Here is an 11889-nt window from a genome sequence, read left to right on the forward strand (position 1 = left end):
ATGGCTGGCTCTTCTCTTGCCTTCCTGGGCCATGGACAACTCTGAGGCTCCCTCAAGCCCACCTGTCTAGACACAACTCAGACATTTCTAGGCAATGCTTTTGAGTCCTTCTGAGTTTGCCAGAAGCAAAGCAATTGTTTCTTAGATTGTCAGATACCCCAAACCATACTGGGGTTCTGGCATTTCTTACCCTGCCTCCTCCAGCATTTGGGCCGATGTGACGAAAGAGAGGGGCTACCTCTCATGGATACTTCAGTGTCTAACTTCTCTTCCACCCCCTCCAACTCTCTTCCTCCGCCTCAGTTCTGGAGGGTAACTGGGCTCTTCCCCAATTCTTCTAAAGCACTTGTTTGTGGCATGCATTGGGTTAAAGATGGTGGCAATTTCTTGGGTCTTTCTCCAAAGGAGATGAGGCATGATACCCCTCCCCTTGGATATGGGGCAGCCTCAGTGACTCACTCGAAACCTATAGATTATGGTGACAATAATACTGTGTGACATCTGAAGCTGAATCAGAATAAGTCTTGAAGCTTCTGCTTTGTTCGCAGAATACTCACTCTCCAGATGCTTCCTCTCAGAATCCAGCCACCACGCTGTGAGAAGCCCAAACAACATGAAGGCATGAGTAGGTACCTTAGTCCAGAGTCCAGCTGAGCTCTTAGCCAACAGGTGCATCAACTGCCAGCTGCATGGGGGAGCCATCCTGGACACTCATCCCAGTCAAGCTTCTGGATGAGTCAACATCTGACTGAGACTGGATAAAAGACCCATAAAAAGAAGGGTTCAGCTGAGCCCTTCCCAATTCCCAAACCACGAAATTGTGAGCAACATGAAACGATTGTTTTAAGCTGCTAAGTTTTAGGGTAATTGGTTATGCAGCAACAGATAATCAGAATATGGCACATACTTTATGCTCTTAAACTCAAAATCCAAGCTTTGGCAACTCCAAAGTCTCAGCATCTTTGTTTCTCTGCCTTTCACAAAATCAGACTTCACTGAGAGAGATGATAAATATAAGGAAATATGACAAATAGGATGGAGGTAGTGTGTATGGAATCTTTAGTTGTCTCAGTACATTATCCCACCCCAAAGGTATGACATGATATATGGAAGTGACGCGGTTTTTGTTTCTCTTACAAAGAGGGACAGGTTTCCATTCTTGAAAGAGAAAAAAAAAAAGGTAAAGGACCAATTTGAAAAACAGTATAATTTTCCTACTTTAGGTAGTCTCAGGACTTTGAGATGCTGGAGCCATAACAAGACAGGAGGGGTAGGTGGGTCGGGAGATGAGTCAGCCTGATGGTGTGCACACCCGCTTTTGTGGAAAACTATTTAGGGAGTAAGTACTTAGACACAGAGGGAGACCTTGCAGAAGGTAACTCAGCGATTCAATTGATGATTGAATCAATTCCCCAGTGCAATGCAACAACATGCTGAAAGAACATTCCTCGGTACTCTCTTTCAATCTCTTCACTTCCCTCCATCTCCACTGGCTTTGTTCTGATCTCTTTACTAATTAGCCTTCTCTGTACCTCACTCTATGTGACAATGTATAGCTGTCCCACAGTCCTTGAGGGTGTATGTTTCACTCCAGTCACACACAGAGCTGCCCCCGTCTCAAAGCTAAATCCCTACGATGATGATTGATTTGGTTTCATTTGAGGCAGGTGACTCCACGGACCTCTTCAGTTCAGTCATGGCTGGGGGTGGGGTTTCTGTAGCACAACCCTGGTTGGCAGGAGCCCACTTCCTCCAAGCAGGAGTTGTTGGAGAAGGGGCATTTCTGTGAGCACAGCAAGTACCCCAAAGTTGTCTACTTGGTAAAGTGTCTTTTATATAATGAAAGCTCACTAAATCATAGCTGTTAGGAGAAAAGAACTAGGTAACATTTATTATCATTCTTGGTTTAGATTAATTACCGGAAAAGGCTCTAGACATCATGGAACACCTCAAAGATATTCCCTAGTCAAAATCTTAAGAACTTCTTCCTCAGTGCCCCAGACTGACTGCATATTCTCACTCTGACTTGGGGTCTTTACTGAGAATGCCATCAAGGCTGATCCATCCTCTATAATGCTCACAAAACACAATTGGCCGGACCAGCAGAATCATAAGGAGAGCTAATCACTTTGGGACATCAATATCCCTGTGGAGGGAAGCCTTTGTCCTAAATCATAACAATAACTGCCAGTTATTGGATGCTTGCTCTCTGCCTGTCGCTTGTCCCAGCTGAGAAAGTGAAGTTCAAAGGGTAACTTAGCAAACAAAGGGCAAGGCTGGGATTCAAACCCTGCGTGTCTGTTCACCTTCATAACACGCTTCCCGGGAAGCACGTGCTCCTGCCTGACCACAGCCCTCCAGCAGCCACAAGTCTTCGTGCTTCACAGCCCTCTTTCTCAGCTGACCCAGGGTGCCACTTCGATCCATTCCATTTGTCTTGCTCTCAATCTCTGTGAAGGGTTCCCATCCCCACACCTCCCTGAGAAATAAACTTCTGGGAACTAAGGTTCTTCCCTCTCTGTCCTAGTGGCTCTCACAGGAATATCATGTTCCACCATAATCCCAATACTCCATGTCTTCACAAGTGATCCGCCCCTAAGGAGTAGGCTCCAGACCCCAGCTGAGCTGATCCTGTGTTTTTGGGTTTGGGGTCAAGAGATTGAAGCAGGTCTCTCTCAGTTGCCGTAGCTCTAATATGTCAAACTCAGGAGCTGCCAAGGATCACGTTTGCCACTATGTGAAAGGAAATGAACAGAGAGGAGCAGAGGTCAGACAGAAAGAGGTAGAGTTCCATGGGGTTCCAGCCCCTGGTCCCTGTTTTTGTGATACAATTATGTGACCTCAGACTGTTACGGAGCAGGCCACTAGACTATCACCTTCATGAGAGCAGGGATCAGTCCGGCCTTGCTCACTATTGTGCCTGTAGAGTGTAGCATGGTGCCTGGTATGTAGTAGCATACAACAAAAAGCTGTTGGAAGAGTGAATGACACATTCCTATGGCACCTTCTATTAATGTCTCCTTTTTTCTTATGAAGAGCCTTGACTCAGGAAGTTCAGTCAACTCTATTATCCAAACAGTCCTGGTTATTAACTAGATTGTCCATCTATTCATCCATTCATCCACAAATCCACACACCCACCATCCCACCACAGAGCTCCTCCTGGGAGCAAAGCACTTCCAGGAATTGAAGATAAAAGACCAAAGACGATGGTCATTGAGGGCTTCTGGTCTAGGTGTGAGGACAGGCGTCTAAAATGTAATCAGTATTCTCCAGGCCATCCAGCATGGGGGAACAATTGAATGACAACAACACTAACCCTGCAGTATTTCTCTGGCTCAACCCTCATCTCACAGATTTCCCATGGATTTGCCCCTCCCACTGAGAGGCTTCTCAAAAGCTCACACTCTGGTCCTGCATAGCTGTGCACAACTCCACGCACTCCTTCTTCAGAGGGAAGAGTGTTTCCCAGCTGTGTGCTCCATCAGATGGCTTGGCTGCTCTGGCTGGCCCCGCCCAACAGAGATGGGCCCCAACCTCAGGTGGTGTCTAGACCCTCCGTCAGAGCCATCTTCAGCCATGTCTTCCTCGCTATTCTGGGCCTGGCAGCCTCTCCCTTGCCTGTTCCTTGGATCCCAGGAGAACCCAAACAACTCTCTGGTCTTTCCTATGAACTTCCTCCCAATCTCCTACCTGCCCCACCACTGCCTCTCCAGCTATCTCACTGCTACAGTGAGGCTTCATGTTCTTTTTAGCTTCTTCCCTTTTCCAGGGTCTGCTTCTCTTCCCTCCACCCACAGATTTGGACCACTTACCATCACTTATCATTCACTGAGAGCTAAACACATTACACACTTTCCCTCATTTGAAACTCTCAAACACCCATGAGATTTGGCGTTACCATCCCCATCTTACAAATGAAGAAACTGGGTCTCAGAGAGGTGATTTGTGCAAAGTCCAACCTAGACAAAAAAACTTTCTTCACTGCACTGCCTCTGTAAGGTCCTCAGAAGCATGTAGGTTTATAGACTCAGCTCAGGCAGTGTCACTACCTGGACAGTGTCCACAGGGCTTGGGACCACTCACCCGGAATTCAGGAGGCTCATCGGGGCTGAGCATTCATCCCACACGTTCATCTCTGAACCTAGAATGAAACAGGTTCCAAATCTCATGATTCAAAAGCCTCTCCAGGGCCTTTAAAGCTTTAATCCATTAGGAATAACATCAGTTTTGGCTGAGTTGTTAAAAATGATTTATGATGGAAAATTTCATACATTTATGAAAACAGAAGAAGAGTGTAATGAACCCCATATACCTGTTACCCAGCTGCAGCCATTAGCAACCAGAGATCACTCACTTGGGGCTGTACCCCCACCCTCTGCCCCTCAGCGCTGGGTTCATCTGAAGCAAATCCCAACACCATATCTTTTCATCCATGAACACTTTGACATGAGTCTCTAAAAGTTATCATCATACCAAAAAGTTAACAGGCATTCCCTTCTATCAAGTGTTCAGTCATGGTTCACATTCTCCCAATTGTATCACTAGTTTTACAGTAACTGCTATGTTAGAATCAGAATTCAAAAAAGGTCTACACATCTCATTTGCTTAAAGAATCTCTCAATCTCTCTTACCTTTGGGTTCCCCCGCCTCTTTGATTTTCTGCAATTTTTAAACCTTCTGGTTATGGAAACATGAGAGTAGAGAGTTCTCCAAAAGGTCTTAGTCACTCGAGATGAGAACAGTTTTTCCTGGGGACCTTAAAATACAGATTCTGATCTGGGAGGGCTGGGGTGGAGCCCGAGATGCCGCATGTCTGACAACCTCCAAGGGCATCCGTACATTGCTGGTCCAGGGACCACTCTCTGAATAGCAAGTCTGTCAAATTCCACAGTACAAATTTTGCTAATTTTGCTAATTGCATCTCAGAAGTGTTCCTTTGTTTCCGATATTTCCCATAAGTTGGTGCCTAGAGGCTTGATTGGATTCCAGGTCCATCATTTTGACAAGAATTCTTCATAAGCATACTTGCTATTGCATCACATCACCCATCCTTCTGGCTGTCCCATTTTGTTATGTTAGATATTTAGGGTCAGCCTGACCTTCCATTATAGATCCCTGTTAGTAGCTTTAGCAGCTATTGATCTCTTCATCGTGCAGATCAGTGGTTCTCAAAGCTGGCTGCACATTAGAATCACTTGGAGAGATTTTAAAACACGTTGATGCTTGAGTCCTATTCCAAATCAATTATATCAGAATCTCGGGGTTAGGTTCATGCAGTGTGTGAGTGTATGTGTGCACACGCAAGCCTGCCCAAATGCAACTGTGCACTGCAAGTGCAAGTGTTTTACACCCCTCACAGGATTCAAATAGGCACCATGTAGGGTTGGAAAACCATTGGCCTAGATAATGTATTTTCATTGTGATTTCCAAAATGGTGATATCTCAATCTATCCTTTTTTCTTCATTGATTTTGCTGTGTTTTCAAAGTGTAGAAATGCTGGTTCAGAAAGGGAGCCAGGCGATATGCTGCAAAATCGATGAGCTCCAGCTCATACCCTGAGGACGCTCACTCCTTCTGCTCCTAAAGCCACCCCCACCCCTCGCTTCCAGGGGCTCCGTCTCCAGGGACCTCAAGCTGCCTCTGAATATCCAGAGCCTGTCACCCACAAAGTCTACGCCTCATACCCCATATGCTCCATTGGGGGTGGAGATGGACTTTTCATTTCTATACTATTTTAACCTCTTCAAAATGATCATAGAGTATGTTTCTAAAAAAAGACATTTTAATTTTCAGAGGAGAAAGAAAGTGAGAAACGACCCTTCTAACTAACTCTGCACTTTCGCCTTAAATCCCAATGAGCCATCGAGAATCCTCTTGAATGATGCCTCTGGGCGGCAGAGGATGCCACATTAAAACATGGAGGTTAATTTGGAAAATGAAAAGTTTCAGCCTCCCCTTATCGCACAGCTTTCTCCAGTCTAGGCTCGTCCTGGCAGGAGTAGGGCACAAGATCTGCACAGATCAGAAGAAAAAAGACTGGAGTGAAGAAAACTTGCCACCTGCCACGGGAGGAAAAGCCGGTCAGTTTTACTCTCAAATTCCTTCCACCTGTCTGGCTTCCTCACTCTCACCTCCTTTCCATCTATTTTTTTTTTTAATGTATCAGTTATTTAATTGAGGTTTTAGAACACCAAGTTGTGAGGATAAACGTCATATGTGAGGAAGAACACAGACGCACGCAGCCTTGGAACCAAGGAATCGCTTTGATTTGGGCAGGAGTTGAGAGCCCACAGCTTTCTGGTCAACCTCGCGCTGGTCTGTAAGCTTGGACGCGCTCTCTCTCTCTCTCTCTCTCTCTCTCTCTCTCTCTCTCTGTGCAGAAGAGTTGTAATCAGTCTCTCTGTTGACTGTCAGGAATCCTAAGCATGGTGGAGAAGCCCAGGCTTCACTCCTTCAATGGAAGAGGCCTAATGGAAATGACCTGGTAGCTCTTGGCCGCAGCAGGAGTAGACGTAAGATGCTGGATTCATTCATATTCTTTTCATATTGCAGTCATTGAGCACTGACTTAGGGAGCAGTTGGAGAAAACTCTTTATATGATTCCCAAACAAACAGCAGTTTTCACCCACTGTTCTTTAAATGTTGTGCTGCGAGTAAATTAGTCAGTTCTTTTAAATAAGTACCCAAATACTGTGGACACTGGTTGTTGATACTGAGCTCATCCAAGTGATGCAAATAATGATTAACGAAGAAAGGAAGAAGAAAGGAAGGGAGGGAGGGACTCATTTCATTACACAGCTTCTTTTCATTTCATTCTTCTAAGCCAAGTATTACATTTGTTTAATTACATTTGTCTCAAGAATATTAAGAAACAGGTAATTTCCTTTAAATGTATAGAACAGTCTCATAGGTACTGATGTAAGAACATATCATTCGCTACCAAAGGTACAACCATCCTACACTTTAAGAAATCTTTTAAATTCTGTTCTCAAGCTACTTGAACGTTTAGTTATGGAGGTTTGTAAAGAACTTTCAAAAATCAATAGTTGTGTCTGTATACACATTAATGGTGAATTTAAAGCGGTTAGCCTCCTCTGTAACCCACACACTCAATCTTTTTTAGTCACTGCTAAACGCTCTCTTAGACCCAAAGGTGAGAGAGCAGGGAGCTTTCCTCAAACCTGGGCAGCTGCACTGTGGTTTAACGTGACAACAGCGAGGAGCCCTGGGGACCTGGGACTCATCAGGATGCCCTGCCTCCGTCCCAGCCTGGACAGAGGCTCTGCTTCGCTTCTTCTCGAGAAACGTGGATGCCCTATGAATGCAGCTTAGCCATGGTTTATTTTTTAAATATTTTGTGAAATGTTCCATTTTATATAATCTGGTGATGCAGAGGTTTGCAGAAATTGTAGGGGAAGATAACGTTTTATTCTAGAATCTGAAGAAACCTATGAATCTCTTGCCAGAAAAATGCCATATTTTATATATATATATATATATTTTAGGGGTTCCCAGAAGCCATTAAATACATACTTGGATTCTAGGACCCCAGGTTAAGAATTTTGCTATAATAAAGCAAAAACCCCTTTTGTAAGTTCATCATTACTTTTTTCTAAAATCCCTTTGTTTTGAATATTTTATTTTATTTTTTTAATTAATTTATTTTTTGGTGAGGAAGATTGGCCCTGAGCTAACATCCATTGCGAATCTCCCTCTTTTTCGCTTGAGGAAGATTGTTGCTGAGCTAACATCTGTGCCGAGCTTCCTCTACTTTGTATGTGGTACACCACCACAGCATGGGTGTGTCAGTCTGTGCCTGCGATCCAAACTGGCAAATCCCGGACCACCAAAGCAGAGCATGCAAACCTAACCACTATGCCACCAGGCTGGCCCTGGGTTTGAATATTTTAAAATTTTAAATTGAAATTTTGAAAACGTGTGGAGTCAAGCACAAAGAATATTATAATAAACACGATCTTACTACCTAGAATGAACAATAATTAATATTTTATCACATTTGCCTTCCGTCTTTAAAAAAAAAAAAACACAGGTAATACATCCATAGAATCTTCTTTTAAAAAAAAAACATTAACAGAGAAAGCTACAAGTCAGTTGGCCCATCAACCCCATCTCCACTAAGGTGAGCTCTGTCCAGTGAGTCCAACTTTTATATTTTTGCATTTATATGTGTGCTCACCAACCATGGACTTGGGTGCCTTTTGAAATAATTTATATAAATTATTTTGTGTGTGATTCTCTGTTTTCCTCCTTACACTCAATGTTATGTTTTTGAGATCCATCCATGTCGAGATGGAAAGATAACAGGAGAGACTATGCCATGGGGTGGGGGGCGTCGGGTTCATTCCTTTATAATTATTTTTTAAATCTCAACTTTCATATTTTGTTGCTTTAGAGTTAGATCTGAATAAAATATGATAGAACACACAGGAGAGGATGTGAGTGCAAAGGCTACCTATAAAGACTCCAAGGTCTTTAGGGCACACTACATATTTTTTTAGTACAAATTTTTTTTTAACTTGAACTTGTCATTTCTTCTTCTGATGACCTAATTTTGTTAAAACAATAAAAGGCCAATTCTCCTTTCTGTGCCACATGAAGCTCTTTCTTGCATCTTCTGATTCCCCAGTTTCTATATTCAGGGTTGGCACCATGATATCTTGTCAGAGTTAGAAGAAAATTCTGTAGTCGATATCTACGTTCTGGGCCTGAATTTTCCTTTTGATGTGAGACAGAGCAGATTTTCAAAAGTGAAGTCACCTTGCTCTAGAGGACAGAACTTTGCTAAATGGCTGTGCTTTGTCTACCTTGGGAGCTGCTGCAGTGCCTACAGAGCCCCTCACACGTAAACCTTTCATCAGAAGACAAAATAGAAGAAAACAGACCAGTAAAACATAAGGCGGGAAGTCATTTCTGTGTGATCTGGCAAAGCTCAATTTAATCTACCAGAAAATTCCTCGAATGGTATCTAGTCTGAAGGGTTTTTGTACCCACGCTGTTTCACAGTCACACCCAGACGTGCCCTCCGCCCAGCGGCTCTCCACATGTAACCTGGTCAGGAGCACCTTCAAAACTGGAGGTGGGGCTCAGCTCTCTAAGCTCTTGGAGCCTGGCCATGCCAGACAGTGACAGGCACCCCGGAGTTCCTGATGGGAGAAACTGAAATCATAAACATATGCTGCTTTTCATCACACTTCATGAAAATCATAAATAATCTTTAAGTTTAAGAGAAAAGGCTTTTGGGGAAGCCATGTTTGATACTCTGGTTATCCCTATCAGTATTCTCATATTTCGTATCAACTTTGGAATATGGCTTCTTCTTATAAAAATTATTTAAATACAAAGGATGCATTTACCAAATGACAGGATCTAAAATGTAGGGGGCTTGGAGAGAAGGAATCCTACCCGTTTTTCCACCCTTTAGCTGAGGGACTTTAGGCAAGTCACTTAACCTCTCTGGGCTTCCTAAGCTTCAAACGAAGGCTTGGAAAAGAAAAGCACTAATATTTTTATATATATATATTTTTTTTCTCCCCAAATCCCCCCAGTATATAGTTGTATATTTTAGTTGTGGGTCCCTCTGGTTGTGGCATGTAGGACGCCACCTCAGCATGATCTGATGAGTGGTGCCATGTCCACACCCAGGATCCGAACTAGTGAAACCCTGGCCACCAAAGTGGAGCACGTGAACTTGACCACTCGGCCACGGAACCAGCCCCTACTGATGAAATCTGAGAACCTCCAAACCCGATGGAGACGATGTCGGCAGTACAGAAGTCCTTAGTTACCTATGATCTCACTGTTAGTACAACATTTAAATAGCCAAATACGATCTTTGCCCACTTTATTACTTTGGGATTATTTTAATACTTTGTGTGGGTGTTAATTAGTTGATATTCACACACACATAATCGCTCACATACTTCAGGCCTATAATTTTTCTATCTCCCACATTGATCTTTCTTAATATCTCAAAGGAAGAGAAAGCAGATAGAAACACTTGACTTTAGCTCACGGAACATTGAGACATCTCATAACCAGGCAGGTGAAACCGAGGCATTACTTAAAATGTTTCTTTGGCTCATGAAATGATAGTTCCCTCTATGTGAAACTCTTTTGAATTTCACCCTTTCTCCAGGATTGACATGTGTGTAGAAGGCTTGAAGGACCTGAATGACAGGATTATGTTCTTCCCACTCTCTCTGCCTGAAGAGAAGGAGAAGAATCTGGAATACATCCTTGAAAGAGCCACTACAAGATTCTTCCCTGGCTACGAGAAGGTAAGTAACAGACTTCTGCCCTACTCTATGACTCGGGTCAAGCGGGAGAAAAACCAACGGAACTGAGAATAGATAAAACAACTTTATTTGTACACGAAAGATCCCAAAACACTTTGTGAAAGCAAAATTCTTCCCCCAACTGCAGTTACAAACCAATCTGCCCTTCCACCTCCCATCCTGGTTCTGGATTGAATTTTTTTTCTTTAATTAATGCATAACTTCAGCACTATTTGTGGCTCTGGTGCTGGCAGAAGTTCAGTTGCCTGATTTAATTCCAGAGTAAAATAGAGCCTTGTGAAGAGGATTTTTGTGTGGGGGCGGATTCCACACTAATTAGAGAGCTAAGGGGGGAAAAATGGATATTATTTGTAAAATACACTAGATAGTACCAGGGCTCAGAGAAGTTTATAAGGCTTAGCCAAATTCTACACAATATTCTGAAATTCAAGAAAAAATTGTTCTAATAATAACACTATTTTTCATCTGTCTCTGCATTTTTAACAGCTGAAAAATAATGTCTGAAAAAGCTTGCGCATTAAGCAAATACTTAGTGCCACCCCTAATGCAAGGGTTTGATGACTTTAGTTATCAATGCTCTTGTTCTCCAGATGCTTTCACCGTAAAATCAGTAAATGCAGGAAAGGATCATGAAAAATGTTAGAGTTTGGTAAAACATGAGCCAGGTAAGTTTTCCAAACTCACTTGCAATGCTGGTTTAATCCATCCTTTCTGGGTTAAGTAATGATAATTTGGACTGAATGATTTAATACATACATTAAAAAATATTTATCAGATCAACAATGTTAGAGCCTAGCATGTAACGCAGATTATGTAATTGATACTTCCATATTTGATTATAGATACTCTAACTTCCAAGGTGGTACTTGCCCTTAGGTGCACTTAGGGAGTTATCAGTCCCGTTGGTCCAAGATGGAAGATGAATCAAACTGTGAATAGTCTATACTTCAGGCTTTCTCCAAATCATTCCTTCAAAAGCACTTAAAAGATAACATACTCCTTTGTAATTAGCATATAACTGAAGAGATTTTTATCTTATAATTTTTCCAATACTGACAAGGGAATGGATGATTAACACCACCCTTCCCAATGACTGAAGTTTCTGCTGTGGGATACAACAAAGTACAGAGATTTCCCTCCTGGCTAAAAATAGTAACAATAACATCATCACTAACAACAGCGCTAGCTAATTGTAATGAGGGCTCCCCTCTACCAAGGGCTTACTACGTACATGTCAAGAGCTGTGCTATGCATTTTGCAGGCTTGGTCCCATCTCATCATAATAAGAACCCCATGAAAGAGCTTTATCCCCATACAGATGAGGCAACCAGAGCTTAAGGAAGCAAACAAGTTGCCCAATGTCATACAAAGTTGGAGCCTGTACTCAAGTCTTTCTAACTCCTGATCCCATGCCCAACCATCACGAAATCATAGAATTTTAGGGCTAAAATATACCTTAGTGTCCTCCAACTCCAATCTTTCATTTTGTATTCAATTGATTTTGACTTAAAGTGACCCATAAGTCAGGACCCTATTAGAAGAAAATTTGCTTATAAAATAGGTTTGGGT

This window comes from Equus asinus, chromosome 8 (assembly GCF_041296235.1).
Source record: "Equus asinus isolate D_3611 breed Donkey chromosome 8, EquAss-T2T_v2, whole genome shotgun sequence".
In the NCBI taxonomy this organism is placed as follows: domain Eukaryota; kingdom Metazoa; phylum Chordata; class Mammalia; order Perissodactyla; family Equidae; genus Equus; species Equus asinus.